The sequence below is a fragment of the Neofelis nebulosa genome, chromosome 1, assembly GCF_028018385.1.
Source record: "Neofelis nebulosa isolate mNeoNeb1 chromosome 1, mNeoNeb1.pri, whole genome shotgun sequence".
Taxonomy (NCBI): domain Eukaryota; kingdom Metazoa; phylum Chordata; class Mammalia; order Carnivora; family Felidae; genus Neofelis; species Neofelis nebulosa.
Genome location: NC_080782.1, coordinates 99018353 through 99040364, shown reverse-complemented (window position 1 = coordinate 99040364; position 22012 = coordinate 99018353). Strand labels below are relative to the sequence as shown.

At 41.5% G+C, this 22012-nt stretch overlaps 1 long non-coding RNA gene across 1 annotated transcript; it reads left to right on the top strand.

Annotated features, from left to right (window-relative positions):
- The first annotated feature begins 298 nt into the window (after positions 1-298).
- LOC131511435 (uncharacterized) lies at positions 299-18521 on the top strand. The gene is made up of 4 exons (XR_009261525.1): positions 299-2839; positions 3872-3952; positions 16967-17062; positions 18428-18521. It is a non-coding gene; the product is annotated as an uncharacterized LOC131511435 (long non-coding RNA).
- Positions 18522-22012: the final 3491 nt, after the last annotated feature.

Here is a 22012-nt window from a genome sequence, read left to right as displayed (position 1 = left end):
CCTGATTATGATTCCCAAAACATATATTCTGAAATTTTTTTTTAATTTTTTTTTAATGTTTATTTATTTTTGAGACAGAGACAGAGCATGAATGGGGGAGGGTCAGAGAGAGGGAGACACAGAATCTGAAACAGGCTCTAGGCTCAGCTGGCAGCACAGAGCCCGACGCGGGGCTCGAACTCACAGACCGTGAGATCATGACCTGAGCCGAAGTCGGACGCTTAACCGACTGAGCCACCCAGGCGCCCCCAATTTTTTTAATGTTTATTTATTTTTGAGAGAGAGAGAGAGAGAGAGAGAGAGAGCATGAGTGGGGGAGGAGCAGAGAGAGAGGGAGATAAAGAATCTGAAGCAGGCTCCAGGCCCCAAGCTGTCAGCACAGAGCTCGACTTGGGGCTCAAACTCTTGAACTGTTACATCATGACCTGAGCTGAAGTCAGACACTTAACCGACTGAGCCACCCAGGCGCCCCCTGAAATATCTTTAATATAAAGGTCATTTTATAATGAAATGTACTGGAATCCCATACACTGGGCTTGTTCACAAAATTTGAAAACCAAGCAGAAAGAAAACTACTGAATGAGGGTGCTAAAAACACCTAGGATTTAGCACAAATTTTGGCTCAGATATTTTGGAATGAGTGAATACTTGAGCAAATGAATGAATTAATGCCCGAATTGATAAATGAGTGGATGGATGAATAAATGGTAGGAGAAAGACTGGCATGAGTGAATAAATGCCTGAATGGATACAGTTCCTGGCTAGTTATATAACAAGACATCGGATTCCTTATTTCATAGACAATAAATTCTATGAAGTTGAACCCTTTTCTTTTTCACGGTTCCTTTAGCAACATAAGAATGAATGTAGTCACATCACTTCTTACAGTTTCTGGCTTTTAATTCTTACGATCCCCTTACGCTGAGTACAGAAAATGGTCTGAGGTAAGGAGGCAAGTATTTTATGTGGAACTTTGGACAACCTGCTTTTATTCCTCAGGGACAGTTTTCAAGCTACTCAACCTCGCTGCCCTAAAATGGGTGGACTGTGTGTGGCCCTTCTAACCCTGACAATCTGCATTCATTCATTTGTGGCATATTTTACTTCCAAGCTTATCACTGTGACAGAGCACACATTTTTTGAGAGGACAGCCCCTCCAGTGAACTGCCCAAGACGTTCTTTGGATATCCATGACTTAGTCTGCATTCCAAAAGGATGGGGCAGTTTTCTGGAAACAAAATGGTAGGTGAAATCTCTGGGAGAGAGTTACATGGTGTGTCCTCACTGGCACCTTCACTAAGTGAGTAAATGTTATCTGAAATTCTGGCCAAATTTGATGATCTAGGAAAGGCAGTATGCACAGTGGTTAAGGTTGTTGACTCTGGAGCCAGACTTCTTAGAATCCCAGCTCTGCCACTTACTTGAGCAAGTTACATATAAGTCTCACTGCTCAGTTATCTTTTTATTTTTTTAATGTTTATTTATTTTTGAGAGAGAGAGAGAGAGAGAGAGAACGAGCAGGGGAGGGACAGACAGGGAGGGGGACACAGAATTCGAAGCAGGATCCAGGCTCTGACCTGTCAGCACAGAGCCCGACATGGGGCTCGAACCCACAAACTGTGAGATCATGACCTTAGTCAAAGTCAGACACTTAACCGACTGAGCCACCCGTGCGCCCCTCACTGCTCAGTTTTTAATCTGTAAAATTGGGGTAATAAAGGTACCTCCTTCCAACAAACATTTTTGTAAAGATTAAGTGGCTAAATGTATTTAAAGCCCAAGAACTAGGTCTTACACATGTTAGCTGCTACTTTTGTTATTTATTACTTCTAAGCAAATATGCCACCCTGGGTCCTCTATACTCTAAGAGAGGTATTGGCTCTGTTCTCTGAAGGGTTTGTGCTGATTCATTGCCCTTTTTCATCCCAAAACATTTGTGAGGAAACTAGGTTTAATTTGGGTTATTGTCTGTGACTGGGAAGCAGAGTATAAAGTTTCTGGTAACATTTGAGGGTGGATCATGTCAGGCCTTAACAGGTTCCCATGTGTTTCTCCTTATAGTTGACCCCTGTCTGTAGGTTCTGGTCATGAAGGAGTCACCTCACAAATAATCTGTCTTGACTCTACCTTTGTGCACAGCCCTCATCTCTGTGGTGTAATCTTCCTGCTCTTGGTTATCTCACTCTAGGTCTTGCCAGAACCTCCTCTTAGCCTCCCCTCCTAGCCCTACCTCTTCCCCAATACTAATTAGGTGACTCAGGCTCTGATACTGATCACTGAATTCCCAAATTCCTCTTGCCTCCATGCTTGACATTCTGAGCATTTGTTCTCCTAAGTCTTACTTCCGCTGAGCCTCTCCTATCCTCTGGACACTTTTCTACCTCCTGCCTTTTTTGCCTACTGTTGTTGGGATACATTGGTCACCAATGACAATGGACTTTCAACCAGTATCTAAAGCAGCATATCTTCTTCACCTCCAACCTCTTCCTGGTACTGTTGCTTCATTTAAGAGAGGGCAGAAATGCTATGTGTTCACCAAAACTCACCACAAGTTTCTTCTACCCCCAAAATATACAGTTAGGCCATATTTCCCCGTCTCCCTTATAGTTAGGTTTGGTCATGGGGCTGAATTTTGCTTGAAGGAATGTGGGTAAAAATGATGTCCAATCCTCATGAGATCCTCTATGCCCTCTTTCTCCTCCGCTACCTCCTGGCAAGATAGCAAGATTCTAACAGAGGGATCCAAGATTATACAAGAAGACAGAGCCATAGGATGCAAGGACCCCGGATTTCTGAGTGACCACGTGGAAGGCTGCCTATGGACCAGGAATTGGACTTGGTGTGAATGAGAAGTTAATTTTTGTTAAGTTACTGAGATGATGATGATGATGACGATGATGATGATTTGGGTATAGCATTGAGTGTTCCCATAGTTCACACAAGGGGCTTGCCTCAATGTAACTCTCAGCTCTTCTCTAATTTTCCTGTCAGATTTTGTTGCAACTCTCCAGACAGACCTGATCTCTGGAAGACAGGTCTTCCAGAGAAAAATACCTTGAATGCACATCCTTGATCTCATAAACACCAACATTTAACTGAAACGTATCTAACTGTATCTAACTTTTCCATACTCCTTAAAGAATCTTCTAAGAACACTGATTCTCAGATTTGAAAATTGGAAAATTTGACAGAAACTACAGAACTTTTCCTAGGGAAAAAAGCCCAATAGACATAAGAACACACCTAAATTTCTGAGAATTTACGGGAACCTGAAGCCCATCCAAAGTTTCAGGATAAGAAAGAATCCCTGCTTCAAGAGTAAATAATGCCTAAAAGTAATTTCTAAACCTGTCTTCTCAAACCGGACTGCCCTGTCTTCAATATAAGTTAAAAACATTCATTGGTTAATCCAGGTGCAAAATAAGTCCATAATGGCACCTTAATGTTTCTGCTTTTATACTTAACTTAATAATTTTTTTAAATGTTTGTTCATTTTTGAGAGAGAGAGAGAGAGAGTGTGTGTGTATGTGTGTGTGTGTGAGCAGGGGCAGGGCAGAGAGAGGGGAAGACACAGAATCCAAAGCAGTCTCCAGGCTCCGAGCTGCCACCACAGAGCCTGACTTGGTGCTCAAACCCACCGACCATGAAATCATGACCTTAGGCCAATTCGGATGCTTAACCGACTGAGCCACCCAGGCGCCCCTGTATTTGACTTTCTAATTTTGCCTTTTACTACATGAGTTTTTATGCCCTCTACGTGTTTTTTTCTCAGGGAGGAAATACATTTGACACAGGACAATTTTTTGTAACAAAGATTGTTCCAGAGTCTTTTCTCTCAACTTCAATTTTTCTTTTCTTGCTATTTTAATAGGTGGGCTGTGTTGCCAGAGTTTGCCTGCAAAGTGGAATCTTTGTGAAAGAAAAATAAAGATTTGATGGACAAGATTTATTGGTAAGCAGTTTGTGTGCTTAACAACACCTGATAGAGAATTGTGGCTAGGAGCGCCTGTTATAAGATAATCACATGAAATTATATCTGAATACACTCTTATCTGTTCAGTGTAGTATTTCAGAAGAGAGATATGCCTTTGTATGTTCAAATAAGCAGATTGAATGGCTTCCGTTCTAATGGGTCATTTGTAATGATTACCCCACCCATTTATCTCTTTGCATTGAAATGTTTTTTCTTTGTGTGCTAAGACAAACAATGCAGAAGCAGAGAGGCAAAAGAGGAAATACCAGTAAGAGAAAGAAGGCTTGATTTGAGAGTTTGAAAACATCATGAAAACCGAGGTCTCCAAATTGGACTCTGAGCTTTGTTTTTAGTAGCAACAGTGTATTCAATGCCTCTGCAGCTGAAAAAAATTGAAAATGAGAAGCGTTTTGTGCTGTAAGGGGAAGACATAAAGTCACTACTAGGACATACAGCTGGATAGGCTAGAGAGAACCTCCATCTTTGTAATTAGATGGGTTATTAGATACAGGGTTTTTGTAGTAAGAAAATGGACCCCTCTCTGCTGACTTCCCTCCCCTCTCCAGGTTTATAAAGTTTAAGAAAGTGTGTCCTATGTTATAAATGGTTCGGATGTAATCAAGCGGGCTAAAGCACAAGCCCATATGATGGCTATGTGGTATGATTGGAGGGACAGCAAAAGACACACTTTACTGAGAATATCACCAAAATTTGTACCCTTAAGATCCTTCTCCTTCTGTTCTTTAGGATGTGTTTTTAATTAAGCAAGTAATTCATGAGTTCTTTATTTCTTCAAAAGATTCAAACCATGTAGAGGTAATTAATGACATAACTTAAAATTAGTAATGAATTTGACCGTGTAAGGTATTACTAAGCATTATATCATGACATAGAATTAGCAGGTAAGCTATGAATAAAGGAGAGTGTGTGGGTGGGATTAAGAGTGTGAGATGCTGAGAGAAGGGGAAGGACTCAGATGGACGCCCCACTAAGGCTCTCGGGGAAAGCCAGCAAGGAAATGATGACACCACTAGCTGACTGAGAGTCTGTAGAGAGAAGCAAAAGAGAGCTTGCTGGGGAGTTGGGGGTGTTGTCGAAGACAAATTTAGTACACTTCCTTAGATTTGCCTAGGACCAGCTCGGAGTGCAATCTTGCCTCTGTAGAACGATTGGACCAGAGACACAGCTTTAGAAACAAGTTCTAGTCTTATGAGTGCAGGCATTGGAATGGGGAGCGGGGGAAAGAAAGCCAGACTTAAGAACCAGACCTGAGGCTGAGTTCTAATTCAACCACTAATCACCCACAGGCCCTCGAGCAAGTCAATTTCCCTCTCCTAGCATCAGCTTCCTCACATGCAAAGTACAAACAGGAGCACCTACCTCTTTCATTAGATCGCTTCCCTAAGTGTCAAATAGCATTCTAGGCCCATGGCTGACACTATGAGTGTACCTTTCCCCGAAAAGTTGTTTATGAATTAAGGCTTTGGTAATATGATTTCATCTCACGTGCTATAAGCAAGTGTGCTATTTAAAGGAAATAAGAGGTGGGTCTTTTAAGTGATGAGAATTTATATGGTAAAAAGAAAATAGCTGATTGTTTTTGTAACATTAAATTGTTATATACATTTTTTTTCTTAGAATGGCCTTCCTAGCATGCCTGGGTGGCTCAGTCAGTTCAGCATCTGACCTTTGCTTTTGGCTCATGATCTCACAGTTGTGAAATTAAGCCCCTGCATCACCCTGCCCCACACCCACTGTGGAGCCTGCTTAAGATTCTCTTTCCCTCTCCCTCTGTCCCTCCGCTGCTTATGGGCTCACTCTCCGTCTCTCCATCTCTCCATCTCTCCGTCTCTCTCTCTCTCTCTCTGAAGAAAAGGGGGATACCTGGGTGGCTCCATCAATTAAGCGACCAACTCTTCTTATCAGCTTAGGTCATGATATCTCAGTGAGATGGAACCCCGCACTGGGTTCTGTGCTGGCAGCACAGAGCCTGCTTAGGATTTTCCCTCTCCCTCTCTGCCTGCCTCCCCCCAACTTGTGTGCATGTTTGCTCACGTGTGCACACACTCACTCTCTCTGTCAAAATAAATGACATTAAAAAAAAAAAAAAAGAATGGCCTTCCTGCTACAGTATTTACTCATCAATTGATTTAAATGGGATAGTTCATTTGCAGGGTTCATAAAGTTTGCCATCTGCTCAGTGAAAGCCAATCTCCCCCCCCCCCACCGCCCCCTGTCCTGTCCTTACTTATTAATAGGAGTCTCTCCAATTCTTCCCTCTCTTGGCCTTCCTAGTGAAAAACAACTTGGTTACATTGAGTGCCCCTTAAGGGACACGGAGATGTCAACACCAGGGTAAAGGTAGGAAGGGGTGAGGCAGAGTATCCCTTCTATGAGGCTATAGGCTTAGAAACAAAACAAAGAAACAAAAAAACCTCTCTAAGATGGACAAGCATTAAGAAAATGTTTGGCTTTGTTATTAATTTTAAGTAATAACAAAAGCTAATATTTATATAATACTTAATATGTACTTTGCACCCTTCTACAAACTTCCAATGAGTTAGAACATTTGAACCTATCTCCATTTTTGGATGGAGAAACTGAAGCAGAAATAAATAAAAGTAAGTGGCCTCAAATCACATAGAAAGCAATAAAGTCAGAATTCAGATTCTGATGATCTGACATCAAAGCTTGACCACCATATTACTGCACCACTGTGCTCGAAACTGTTATTAGAACAAAGTATGGAGGCACCTGGGTGGCTCAGTCGGTTATGCGTCTGACTTCAGCTCTCGTCGTGATCTCATGGTTCATGAGTTAGTGCCCCATGTGGAACTCTGTCCCCGCAGAGCCCACTTAGGATCCTCTATCCCCCTCTTCCTGTCCCTCCCCCACAGGCTCACATACTGTCTCGCCAAAATAAAAAAAAAATAAATAAACATTAAATTAAAAAAAAAAAAAGAACAAAGTCTGAGACACTGCTTTCACAGACAGTTTCTGCCCACATAGCAGTGACTTGGAAAGCTTTCTGGTCCTTATTCCTTTATTGAAACACAGCGTTCAAAGTGATTTGAGGGTATTTGTCTGAAGATATTATAACCAATTAGTCCCAATTCCAATTCTCAGAGTAGCCAAATGGAAAAGCTAATATTTTGTGTCAACTTGGCTAGGTCATGGTACCCTGATATCTGATCAAATACTTGTCAGGATGTAGCTGTGAAGGTATTTATTATATGAGATGAACATTTAAATCAGTAGACTTTGAGTAAAGCAGACAACTCTCCATACTGTGGTGGGCATTGTCAAATCAGTTGAAGGTCCTAAGAGAAATAAGCTGGAGGTCCTCTGAGGAAGAGGGAACCTGTTGGTTCTGTTCTTCTGGAGAATGCCAACACACTAAATACTACTAACTTTTTTCTCTTAAAAATTTTCTCTTGTACTCAAGCCATGATGTGCTGTAAGCAAAGCTGTTGCCAAATCACTGTTTGTCAATGAAGGGTCCGAAGTAATTATGTCTTTTCTTTCTCCACATAGTCCCATGTGACTGGCCAGTCACAATCAAACTGACTTTCAAATACAGGAGCACAAAAGGGCAAAGGAATAGATGCCAACAGATTCATTAGCACCTTTCCCATATCACCCCGGTCTACTTACTTGAGAGGCAGATGTTGACAATGGCAAAGGCCAAAGTTCTCACCCAAATAAGCTATCTCTGAAAAGGAAATCCAAAATAATAATGGTTGTGAGATGCCTTATCCCATTTTTTTAAAACAATTTTTTTTAATGTTTATTTGTTTTTGAGAGAGAGAGAGACAGACAGAGCACAAGTGGGGGAGGGGCAGAGAGAGAAGGAGACACAGAATCTGAAGCAGGCTCCAGGCTCCGTCTGACCTGTCAGCACAGAGCCTGACGCGAGGCTTGAACTCACAAACCGCGAGATCATGACCCGAGCCAGAGTCAGACACTCAACTGACTGAGCCACCCAGGCGCCCCAAGCTTTATTTCATCTTTAGGAGGAACTGTAGAAAGAGCAGCCAACAGTTACACAGACACTTAAGATTGTGCCTACATAAATTCCAGGCAATATTCTAATTGTAACCCATGCTAATTAAATGTTATCACTTCACATTCATGATTAACGAAAGTTTTCTGGCTGTTGTCAAATCTTAAGTGACAAGCTTTTAACTTCCTTCATTTCTTAACAATGAAACCCATTTGGAAGACTCGTTCAAAGCAATGTCTTTAACTGGAAAGGACTCCCTCATGCATGAATGAACAATGTGTTTCCTCAGGTCCCTAATGAAATGTGCTCTGTTTAGGATTGCAGAAACATCTGGAATGTATGTGATAAGACAAGAGGGGAACATTATAGGGGGGAAACTCAGAATGTTCATTTGTTTTAACGCAAGAGATGAAGAAAAGAGACAGTAAAATATAAAACTCACTAGATGGGTTTGATAGCAGCTGGGACAAGCTGAGAAAAATCTGTTCCGAAGGAAGTCAGGAGACCTGCATGTAGAATGAGATGCACTGTGTATTAGGCATTTTGTTTCTCCTTGTTATAAAAGACTAATATTCTCAGATACTCCGCAGATGTTTAAAAATAGTTCTCATGAAAACTACTCTCTCAAAAAGTGATGTCTATAAAGATGCTGTGAGGAACTGATTACTTCTATTAATTAAATGAATACGGGTGAACAAAACTAATAATTCAGGGGAACCCTTCTGTTATGAGGGATTTGTGTCCCACACCCGCAGATTCATATGTTGAATCCTCGTCCCCAGTGTGATGGTACTTTGAGGTGGCGCTTTTGGGAAGTGATTGGGATTAGTGCCCTTATAAAAGATGCTTGAGAAAGCTTCCGGCCCCTTCTGCCGCATGAGGTCACAGTGAGAAGATGGCTCTCATCAGATACTGAATCTCCTGGAGCCATGCTCTTGGATTTCCTAGCCTCCAGCACTCTGAGATACAGATGTTTATTGTTTATAAGCCACCCAATTTATGGCCTTTTTGTTGTAGCAACCTGCACAGACTAACTCTCCCAAGCCTGATTCATCTGCTCATTCCCCTAGTCATTGTGTAAAGCACCTCATTTCCTCATTTCGCTTCTTTATGTAGGTAGATTTTAATCTACATGATACTCGATCTTTGCTTTAATACATTCTTTTAGTCTCAGAATTTACTTCATTTCTATGCAGCAATAAATCTCACATGTACTCAGTGTTTATTACATACTAACCCCTGTGAAATGGTTTATGTTCACATAGTATCTCATTTAATCTTACAACAGTCCAAAGAGGAGGTAGTACGATTATCCCCATTTTACCAGTTAAGAAACTGAGGCAGAAAGAGGTTCAGTCACTTACCCAAGGTTATACAGCTGCCTATCCATAACGGGAAACAATTCACATGGCTTTGTCAAGGTTAATCCGTGGCCACAGTGACTCATCCTATTCCTAATTATCATTCTTTTATACTACAGGTTTTATGCCCCATCTCTTCTCCTCTTTACAATCCATCCTGTTCCGTCCTCTCTTCCCCCAAATTAAAAAAGTACAAAGTCTGGGAAACAAATATCTAGATAATTGAAGGGTTTGCTTTCATTATTTGGTTTTAATGGAAAGCTCAGGGTCCTTTCCCTCATTTTTCATTTCATTTTAATTTTAAGAGCTGGTCTTTGGTATTTCATATGTCTGCTAGGAATGAAGGCAAGTCCTTCAAACTGGGTGTTTTGCCTATCAAAACATTTTCATAATGATCCTTGGGCTAAGGTTAGATAAGAAATCCAGCACTGTGATGAATAAGAAGCAACAGTATCACACTCTGTCCTGGCTGAAGGACGTAAAACTTGCTTTTGAGCTTTTCTTTGGCAGTTTGCAGGCAGTATTTCTAGAACAAAAGCCTCCTCCATTCGGTGCTGCAGACCATGGTGCCTGATTCACTGATGGAGTCTCTGAGCTGACTGGGTGAGCCAGAGTCCGAGGGACATGTCTCCGAAAACTAGACAGGGCACAAGAAAATCCTGGGGACCCAATACCTGGCACAGCTTGGAAACTTATTTGTATGATAAACTGAGCCTAAATTGCCAAGGCTTCCTCTTATTGCAGAACACAGTGACAATTTTCCACTTAAAAAAAAATCTTATCAGGCCACCAAGGCTACTGAAAAGGAGTGTTGCCTCAGAAGAGAAACCCTCGGTAGGCAGCTGCTGGTGATGTTATTATTTAAAGGAAAATTTATACTTGGCAATGCTTCTTAAACTTTAACGTGAATGTGAATCTCCTGGGGATCTTATCAAAGATCAGATTCTGATTCTGGGGTGGGGTCAGAGATTTTGCATTTCTAACAACTGCCAGATGATGCTGATGTTACTGGTCCACGAACTACAAGGATATACAGACCTGCATAGAGAAAGGAGATTACCTTTCAATGTGACTACCCACAGTTGGTCTATTTGTTTTTTATTTTCTTGAAGGCTTGTGCTGAATAATAAAGTCTACTTCGTTTTCTTTCCACCTTGTCACTTGTGTTTGGAGCAACACAATGCAAGGGCAAGCTGGAACTTGTGAACAGCAGACACATTAATGAAAGAAAGCTCCAGAGGGAGAACCCACGACCAGCCTGTTGCCATGACGCCAGGTTAATGACACTGTGCTGGAAGAGTGATTCTCCCTGGACTAGGGATCAAGTGACACCATCTTAATTGCCCATGGAAAAGACTGCCCCTTTTCTAGCAAACAATTATTTCCTGATCAATACCCCTGTCTTGTTAAATACACTTTCTGATCATTTATAACTAAACATCTGATACACTTTCCCTGAGAAGGAGAACACCTTCTCAGTTACCGTTACTCACCAGCAGCCCGACCCACAGAGCACACAAAAGCTTCTACGGGTAGCCAGTCTCAATTGTTTGAAACTCCTCATTATTTGTTATGTTTCAGTGACTTTTGACTATAGATGGAGAAATAAGAAGGGCCCACAACTTCCCTTCTAGCAACTTGTTTTATGCTTACGGTTAAAGCCTCTGCTTGGGGGAAGGAAAGTGGATTGTCTCAAGCCCTCTCCGGAGGCATCGCCTAACCTCGGCTGCTGCCCCTCACCAGTCCTCACCACCCTACTCACTTCGCATTTGGTTGTGGCCCAGAGGACTCATGGACTGCTGTCCTACCTGACACCGGATGAGATACGGGTTAGGAGAGCAGTGCATCTCTCACTTCCCCTTTTGGTTCTCTATTTTACTTCCCCCCGTAACATCATCACACTGCACTGAAAATTTTATTAATGAGTGTCCTGGGTTGAATAGTGTCCCCTGAATTAATATCTCCCAAGTACCTCACAGTGGAATCTTGCTTGGAAATAGAGTCTTTGTAGAAATAATTAGTTAAGACGAGGTCACAGTCAGCATGAGCCCCAAATCCAATCGCTGTGTCCTTATAAGAGGAAAGGGCACACACGTACTCCCAGAAGAGGGCCATGTGACAGTGGAGGCAGAGATTGGATGCCATCCAAGGAATTCCAAAGATTGCCAGCAACTACCAGAAGTGAGGGAAGGACAAGGAAGGATTCTCCACCAGAACCTTTAGAGCTGTTGGTATGGCCAATAACTTGATTTCAGAGTCCTAGCCTCCAGAATGATGAGAGAATAAATTTCTATTGTTCAAAACCCCCCAGTTTATGGTACTTCATCACAGCACCCATAGGAAAATAATGAGTGGGGGAAATAAAAGGAGTTAAAACGTATGCTGGAAAGAATTTAAAACTGTGGGGAAATTTGACTTACAGTCTAAAGAAAAAGGCTCTGGGAATTAAACCCTCCATAGAGTTCCATTTCCTCACTTTGCTAATGGTTCAAGTCTGGGCTTTCCACGGGAACATCTTCTTCAAACCTCTACAGTTCAAATCCCATCCACCTCTTGGGAAATCTCACAAACAACCATTTGGGATTGGTTTGCCAATTTTAAGCCCAATACCAGAAGCAGAAGCAGATGCCGCAGCCATAAGCAGCTCCCACAATTGTATAACGTCTAATCCCTATGTATAACTCATGGTGGTTCTGTTTCTCCTATTGAATAGTAACCAATTCAGAATTTTCGTACCAGATATGAGGTGTCCTGGTTACCTAGTGCTGTGTAACAAAACATCCCAACACTTTTTTTTAAGGGAGAATTATTGTTTTTTAAATGTTTATTTATTGGGGCACCTGGGTGGCTCAGTTGGTTGAGCGTCCGACTCGGCTCAGGTCATGATCTCACAGCTCATGAGTTCAAGCCCTGTGTTAGGCTCTGTGCTGTCAGCTCAGGGCCTGGAGCCTGCTTTGGATTCTGTGTCTCCCTCTCTCTCTGCCCCTAACCCACTTGCATTCTGTCTCTGTCTCTCTCAAAAATAAATAAACATTAAAAAAATTTAAATGTTTATTTATTTTGAGAGAGAGAGAGAGAGAGAATGAGCATGAGAGGGGTAGAGAGAGAGGGAGAGAGAGAATGCCAAGCAGGCTCTGCGCTGTCAGCACAGAGCGCAACGTGGGGCTCAATTCCACAAACTGTGAGATAATGACTTGAGCAGAAATCAAGAGTCAGACGATTAACCGACTGAGCTACCCAGGTGCCCCAACATCCCAACACTTATTGGCTTAAAACAATAATAGTCATTTTATTAAATCTCATTATTACTGTGGGTTGGGTATTTGGCAAGTACTTAGTGTGGTAGTTCTGTCTTGGTCCTTACTTTTCGACTTCTGCCAATGGTCTACTCAACACCCTTCTGGTTCTGGCCACCAATGCCAATGGCAAATGCCACTTGTTTTAGGGTTTTGTTATGGCAGCATTCAACTTCCAGGTACCAAATCTTCTTCTGGTATCTATTACTGACTTAAAAATCACCCCAAGACATCAACAATTATTTCATTATCTCTCCTAGTTTCTGTGTATGAGGGATTTGGGAAGGACCCAACTACCAGGTTCTAGCTCAGGGTTTTCATGTGGTTGCAATCAGATGATGGCTGGAACTGGAAGAGCAGGGAAATGGAGCAGCTGGGGGCTGGCCAAGCATCTCTCTCTTTACCTGTAGTCCCAGGGCCTCTCCATATGGTCTCTGCATGGACCACTTGAGAGCATTGTGGCCTTTTGGCAGTGAGCCATTCATATTCTGGGTGAAGTCTTTGACAGCAAGGGGCCCAGTGAATAAGACAAGACATTTAATGACTTAGCTTCTTTCTTTCTTTCTTTCTTTCTTTCTTTCTTTCTTTCTTTCTTTCTTTCCTTCTTCTTTCTTTCTTTCGTGAGAGAAATGAATTTATTTCAAAAAATAGATGTTAAGGTGTTCAGACAAAAGCTTTCATGGGTACTTAGAATTATAGCATATACACAGGAGTCTTTTCTTTTTTTTAATTATTTTTTAAAATTTATATCCAAGTTAGTATATAGTGCAACAATGATTTCAGGAGTAATCATTAATGCCCCTTACCCATTTAGCCCATCCTCCCTTCAAACCCCTCCAGTAACCCTCTGTTTGTTCTCCATATTTAAGAGTCTCTTATGTTTTTGTCCCCCTCCCTGTTTTTATATTATTTTCGCTTTCCTTCCCTTATGTTCATCTGTTTTGTCTCCTAAAGTCCTCATGTGAGTGAAGTCATATGATATTTGTCTTTTTATGACTAATTTCACTTAGCATAATACCCTCTAGTTCCATCCACGTAGTTGCAAATGGCAAGATTTCATTCTTTTTGATTGCCAAGTAATGCTCCATTGTATATACATACCACATCTTCTTTATCCATTCATCCATCGATAGACATTTGGGCTCTTTCCATACTTTGGCTATTGTCAATAGTGCTGCTATAAACATGGGGGTGCATGTGCCCCTTCAAAACAGCATATGTATCCCTTGGATAAATACCTAGCAGTGCAATTGCTGGGTCGTAGTGTAGTTCTATTTTTAGTTTTTTGAGGAACCTCCATACTGTATTCCAGAGTGGCTGTACCAGCTTGCATTCCCACCAGCAATGCAAAAGAGATCCTGTTTCTCTGTATCCTTGCCGACATCTGTTGTTGCCTGAGTTGTTAATGTTAGCCATTCTGACAGATGTGAGGTAGTATCTCATTGTAGTTTTGATTTGTATTTCCCTGATGATGACTGATGTTGAGCATTTTTTCATATGTTGATTGGCCATCTGGATATCTTCTTTGGAGAAGTGTCTATTCATGTCTTTTGCCCATTTCTTCCCTGGATTTTTTGTGTTTGGGGTGTTGAGTTTGATAAGTTCTGTATAGATTTTGAATACTAACCCTGTATCTGATATGTCATTTGCAAATATCTTCTCCTATTCTGTCAGTTGCCTTTTAGTTTTGCTGATTGTTTCCTTCCCTGTGCAGAAGCTTTTTATTTTGATGAGATCCCAATAGTTCGTTTTTGCTTTTGTTTCCCTTGCCTCTGGAGACGTGTTGAGTAAGATGTTGCTGCAGCCAAGATCAAAGAGGTTTTTTCCTGCTTTCTCCTCAAAGATTTTGATGGCTTCTTGTCTTAGATTTCGGTCTTTTATCCATTTTGAGTTTATTTTTGTGTATGGTGTAAGAAAGTGGTCCAGGCTCATTTTTCTGCATGTCGCTGTCCAGTTTTCCCAGCACCACTTGCTGAAGAGACTATCTTTATTCCATTGGATATTCTTTTCTGCTTTGTCACAGATTAGTTGGCCATACATTTGTGGGTCCATTTCTGCATTCTGTATTCTGTTCCACTGATCTAAGTGTCTGTTTTTGTGCCAGTTCCATACTGTCTTGATGATTACAGCTTTGTAATACAGCTTGAAGTCTGTGACTTAGCTTATTTTTGTCCTAAGAATATAATGTCTTCTCTTCCTTCTCCAAAGATACTAATAATACCTTTTTTTCCTTGTTAGTTTTCATCTCCTTCCATAGTTTGTTTCCTCCAAAATTTTTTGTTTGCTCTCTTTCATAAGTGTCATTATTATTTTTTTAAATTTTACTTGAGAGAGAAAGCGAGAGTGGGAGTGAGCAGAGAGAGGGGCAGAGGGAGAGAGAGAATCTCAAGCAGTCTCCATGCTCAGCACGGAGCCTGACACAGGGCTCAATCCCACAATCCTGGTATCATGACCTAAGCTGAAATCAAGAATCAAATGCTCAACTGCCTGAGTACCCCTATTTTTTTAATCATAAATGTCATTATTTTAATTGGTATCCATTTTATTAATGCTGAGGTTAAACCTTTAAAAGCTGTTGGGGCTCCTGGGTCGTTCAGTTGATTAAGTGTCCAACTTTGGCTCAGGTCATGATCTCATGGTTTGTGAGTTTGAGCCCCATGTTGAGCTCTGTTCTGATAGCTCAGCATCTGGAGCCTGCTTTGGATTCTGCATCTCCCTGTCTCTCTGCCTCTCCCCTGCTCACACTCTGTCTCTGTCTCTCAAGAATAAATAAACAGGGAAAAAAATTAAAAGCTGTTTATTGATCACATGCATTTTTATCTTTTTTGAATTGCCTTTTCATTTCATTTCTTTCTTTTCTCTTTCTTTCCTTCCTTCCTTCCTTCCTTCCTTCCTTCCTTCCTTCCTTCTTTCTTTTGTCAGAGAGAGAGAGGGAGAGAACACAAGCATGGGAGGGGCAGGGAGAGGGGCAGAGAGAGAGAATCCCAAGCAGGGTCCACACCAAGCACAGAGCCCAACTCAGAGCTCTGTCCTGTAGACGTGATATCATGACCTGAACTGAAACCAAGAGGTGGACACTGAACTGATAGAGCCACCCAGGTGCCCCAACCTTTTCATTTCTTTTGCCCATTTCCCTATTGTGGTGATTGCCTTTTTTTAAGGTTTTAAAGTCTTTATATGCTAATGACACTGTTTGCCATTTATACTGTACATATTATTCTCCCATTAGTTGTCATATTTTCTAAGCTAAAAAGTAGGATAAATGCTATGAAAAAGGATGTTTTCCTGATTTTTAAATGTATATATATTTAAAGATTTGTAACAATCTATAAAAATAAATTACAGTTACAATTTAATAATTCACCTTTAAAGAAAATAATAAAAACTCCTGAAATTAGAACTGTTCCTAAAGATCCATACCTGTTAAATAATGGTTTTCATTTCTGCTCGCACATCAGAATCACTTGGGGAGCTTTCAGAAGTACTGATGCCTGGGTCCTAGCCATACCAAAGATTGGTCTGGAGATGCTAATGTGCAGCCAGCAGTGAAAATCTTTGCTATATGTAATCAGTACTCTTGATCAGAGCTGGCTTCCTGTGGGTCAAGATTCCTTCCAGAGAACTTGGGGCTGAGCATGGCCCTTGGGTCTTATCCTTCCTGGGTTCTTCTGAGCAGCCTCTTTATTGATAGGTTACAAAAAGTCCATTTGCTCGTATGCACCTCCTCATCCTCTTTTGTCACTAGCTGCCTGAAATTCTCAATATCATGGTCAGTCCTTAAGGTTTCTTGTCTTAAGATGTCCTGTTGCTTGAGAGTTGAACACACTGGGTACCTAGTTCCTTGTTACCCAAAGTGGTGTTCTGGACCAACAGGCCCCCAGCTCTAACCCCAGACCTAATGAATCAGAGTCTGCATTTAAATCAAATTCCCAGATGATTCATATGCACATTAAAGCTTGAGAAAGACAAATCCACAGGGAATTGTCCACAAGGATGTAAACTACAGTAGGGCAGGGACCTTGTCTATCTTGTCCACTGCTGTGCTTTCAGACCTACAATTACATATGTTGAATGAATGGATTTGCTTATTAAAGGAAGTTAAACATGTGGTATAATATGAGTCATATAATATGTGTCAACAAAGCTTTCTTTGGGTGCCACTGTGATAGGCAGAATCATATTGTGGATATATTTTGTTCAATGTAGCATGAGATTTATAAATGCTGTATTAGTATGACTTGAGTTGTACTAGGTATAGTGACTTATTACTACTATTTGTATTTTTTTAACACTTCCTAAAGGACTTTCATGTGTCTTTATTTATTCTCTACAGTGTGCAAGGACTCAACTCTGTGAACCAAGAGAACATGGGTATCTTCACTTAATACAAGGGCAAACACAAGATTGAAAGATTTGTGCAACATTGCTAGTGAGTTACTGCCAAAGTAGAATTTGTACTTGAAACTCCCAAGTTTCCAGACTACTGGCTAAACACCTCTCATGGAATGTATCTAGAACTCAGCATTGTGTAATGCTAATGATGTTCAAACTTCTGTACCAAGAACATGAAAGAATTATAATATCGGCAATAAAACTTTTTCATTTAAAGGCATTCCTCCTAGTTTTATATACTAATATGTTTGGATTTAAGTAACTAATTAAAGTCTACAGTAAAACCCCAAAATGAAGATTGACAATACACACCTGTAAGGATTTCATGAAGTAAACTTGAAATAAAATTGTATTGGGTATTCATCAGAAAACTAACATGAAATTGCTTTGCCTTTTATAGCTCTATATCTTTATGAACTGGGAAGAGAACACATTCTATTTTGTGGAACTGTCACTTTATTTTTTGCCTCAGAAAATAACCCTTCATTCCTTTTTGATGACACCCAGAATAATCTCTGATCATATAATTTATTTCTCGGTTCACCAGAGGATATTTGTAGCGAAGTGAACTTCAGAGATGGATGTTTAGGATAATGTTATGACGTTAGAGGCAAAGTAGATAAGAGGCATTTGGAAGGAATTCATGACAATGTGATAATCTTTTATAAATGATTCCTTCCTCGCCTATTTTTAGATAGAAATGCCATTAGATGCATTCAATTATCTTCAACAGACTCTATTGTTTAAACCCAAGAGTGAAAACTGCTTTTTAGTTGTCTTCATGTCCCTAGAATTTTGTATGTGACACTGCCTTGTATTTAAGAGGAGTTCCACAAATATTTGTTTAATTGAATTACTCACCTGTACTGTGAGACCCCATGTTTATGTTCTTTAGATGTAGACCCCCCCAAAACCTAAAGTAATAATGATAAACACTAAACTCAATCCAGGTTCTTAAGACTATCCTCAAATAGCTTAAAATGGGGTGTTCTTAAACTAAATTTTTAAAAAATTTTTTTTAACGTTTTTATTTATTTTTGAGACAGGGAGAGACAGAGCATGAACGGGGGAGGGTCAGAGAGAGGGAGACACAGAATCCGAAACAGGCTCCAGGCTCTGAGCTGTCAGCACAGAGCCCGTCGCGGGGCTTGAACTCACCTACCGCAAGATCGTGACCTGAGCCGAAGTCGGCCGCCCAACCGACTGAGCCACCCAGGCGCCCCTTAAACTGTAAATTTAACTTCTACAAATCTGCCCTTAGAGTGAACACCATATATGGCATTCCAGCATCATTTTCTCCCTAGAGCTTTCTTCATCCCTCTACCCTTGGTCAAAGTAGAAAGACAATTTTGGACATGGTGAGTGGGTCCTGCACCATGGATCTGGATATGTTTTATTCTAGAAATGAGTGACAAACGTAAGCAAAGTTTTACCTGAAGAGACCTGGAAAGAAAAAACAATGAAACAATGTCCTCCATATATTGAGAACGTGTAAGTATTGGGTGCTATACTGAATTCTTCTTTAAATATTTTTTTTAATTTTAATTTGAGAGAGAGCGCATTTGCGCATGTGGGACGGGGCGGGGGGGGGGAGGAGGGAGAATCTTAAGCAGACTCCATGGAGCCTGATGTGGGGCTTGATCCCATGACCCTGGGATCATGGCCTGAGCCAAAATCAAGAGTTGGATGTTCAACTGAGTGAGGCACCCAGGTGCCCCATACTGAATCCTTTATAAAAGACAAACTCCACTATTACTGCCTTCTATTTACAGATAAGGATGGATGGGGAAGCTGAGACAAAGAACTTTTGAGTAACTCTTCTGAGCTAGTGAGTGGCAAGACTGGGATTTGAACTCAGGCTGTATGGCTCCAGACTCATCACTCTCTGTGGTATGCTGCCTCTCCAAAATGATTGTTAAAGTTTCTTTTTCTTGTATAATGAATTAAGACCTTTTCCACACCCATTTAGAACTGATTTGTCCTGCATCCCATCCCTCTTTCACTGGATAAGCTTATTCATAAAACCTATCATTAAAAACCCACCCCCTAAAATGAGCATGATAGGCAAACAGTTTAAGGGATTCCAGTAGCAATTAGCTTTCCCCAAATAGCACAATTTTTTTAGTAAGGACTCAGAAAAGCCAAGGAAGTCATGCTAAATCACCATGGTATTAGTGGGCCAAGATGTTTCTGAACAAATCGGATGCTCTAAGGGTACCCGTGCAAATGGTTTCTCTCTTTGGACTACATGATGACTAATGTTCCTTCCCTGCCTATCTTGGCTTATCACTGGCTTATCACTGTTTCTGGGGGACATGGGGAGGACATGTAACTCCCCAGGCCTCCATGATATTCATCTACAATTCTGGGCAGCTCTTGAAGCAAGTGTGAAGGACTAAAAGGCCAATAAAGTAAAACACATATATGTAGTGACAAAGCAAGACACAACTGAAAGAAAATAAAGCAAAGAAATTTCATGAAGCTCAAATAAATGGACAAACGATATAGGCATTTGTTGGTCCTCCTTGGTGTGACAAATGAAACAGGCGTTAACATGGAGGACAAAGCCCATTGTAGCTCTTTGTCAATGATCCCGTAGAGTACTGGCTTCTACTCCTGACCAGAGATCACCCTTTTCTATACAATAAATACTTATAGAGTACCTACTATGTGCTGGACACTTTCTAGACATTGGAATTATGTCTTAGTTCATTTGGGCTGCTATAAGAAAAATGCCAGAAGCCAAGTATAAGCCACAAAAATTTATTTCTCATGTTCCAGAGGCTAGAAAGTTGAAGATCAAGCACTGGCTGATTCCATATCTGGTGAGGTCCACTTCCTGGTTTATGGATGACCTTCTTTTCATTATAACCTCACATGGTGGAAGGGGTGAGGTAGCTCCCAGGGTCTCTTTTATAAGGCCACTAATGCCAAACATGAGGGCTCTGCCCTCATGACCTAATCCCCTCCTGAAGGCCCCCACCTCCCACTACCATCACCTTGAAGGTTAAGATTTCAACATATGAATGTAGGGGGGCACAAACATTTAATCTGTAGTGGTATAAACAGAACTAACAAAGATCCTTGTCCTCCCAGAGTTCATATTCTTTTTATCTTTCTTTTTCATATTCATTTTAAAAGGAGCCACTGTTCTTTTTGTTCAGATGTTTCTTTATATTTTTAGTCCTCTTAGTGGGTAAAATGTGGCAGATTGCATAAAATAGAGCAACAAAGGTATTAAACCACAAATGGCCCAAATCCCTGACCGTTAATAGCACAGGAGACATCTGAGATTGCATGAGTGTGAGGTAAGGCCCCGAGGCACCGCATGGGCCAACTTCTGCATTAGTACTGCTTTAGGTTTGGGGCGCCTGGGTGGCTCAGTTGGTTGGGCGTCCGACTTCGGCTCAGGTCATGATCTCACGGTCCTTGAGTTCAAGCCCCGCGCCAGGCTCTGTGCTGACAGCTCAGAGCCTGGAGCCTGTTTCTGTTTCGGATTCTGTGTCTCCCTCTCTCTCTGACCCTCCCCTGCTCATGCTCTGTCTCTCTCTTTCTCAAAAATAAATAAAATGTTAAAAAAAAAAAATACTTCTTCAGGTTCAGCTTGGGAGCTTTTTTTCTTCTTGGGAGAAAATGGCTGATGAATGTGGATTTTTTTTAAAAAATGGCCTAAGATGTTATAAGTCCAGGTTGAAGAACAAAACGCCAACTCACCTCAGCAGGTGGAGGCTGAGATTCCTCTTGATGCTCCTCCTGAAGTAATTGCCCATTAGCTGCTTCCCCACTCCCACTCTTGCCCCCTCCTGTCCTCCTCATCATGTCCTTTCTCTTTCTGCTGTGAGAGCTCAGTGTACTAGAGCCTGCAGACAACAAATAGGCCTCCAAACCCCCCAGCCACACAAGTCCGTGGCACAGTGGGCAGGAAACACTCAGTGGCAATTGCTGTTGGGAATCACTGGCTGAGTTTAACAGGTGTGGATCCTTCTCCTGCTATAGTGATGCTCTTGTTTGTCAAAGACTACAGTCTTGTCCTTGGAACCTTTGGTCTCTGTACTCACATACTTCGGACCAGCAAAGCTGCGGCCTGACTTGTTAAGCATCGCTGAACTTGGAAGAAAACTGCTGGGGACACTGATTATTTCACAGTATGTACAATGAATAGGAGGTAAAGTTACTCTTTAGGTTATTGCTGTCCTCCATTTTCCTCAATGTACTGTCTTCAATGTCACCGTCCCGTAATGTCACCATCCCTTAGGAGTGAGACCCCCTGTGGGCTTCATCACCGTCTCCCCTGCTTTCCTAGCCAAGTTCTGGGAAGGAGCTTCTCCAGAGTGCTTGCAAAGTGTGAGGCTGACCCAGTCCTAAGACCTAGAAATTATGCACCCAGCAACTCTTCCACTTGCCTGCCCCACATGCCAGGGCAGGGGACAAGGGTGTTTGGAATGGAGGGATGGGCATGGGAAAGTTCTCTTGCTTTTAGAATTAAGGAGTGATGCAGCCGGTCCACCGCCTACAGGGTATGACTCAGTGGAAGAAAGTGTAATGCTTCCCTCTCATGCTGCTCTCCTCAGAGCTGTCTGCCATCGCCCAGGGCAGTAAGCAGCACCAGGTCCCCAAATTCCTCCTTTACCTCTGCTTAAATCCATCATCTCACATGTCATTCCTTAGGATCCCCTTCCATGTGACAACAGTGGGGAGTGGGTCTTAAGTGGACCACCTTTGAATTTATTATGGGAATGGTTGTCAGCAAAACAGCCAAAGGGATCTGTACTTCCTTATTTGGATGACTGTCAGGAATTAGGATTCCAAGATGTAGACCACAACACAGCTGTGGGTCGGAAATGACAAACACGTCCCGAAGAGGCTGTTCCGCATTAGGTAGTCTGAAAGAAATCTTGTTTGAGCTGGAAGGCCAGCCTGGATGTTTACTTTGAGAAAAAGAAACATCTGATACATTCAGGGAGTCATAAGGCAAGTTTGTTTTTCA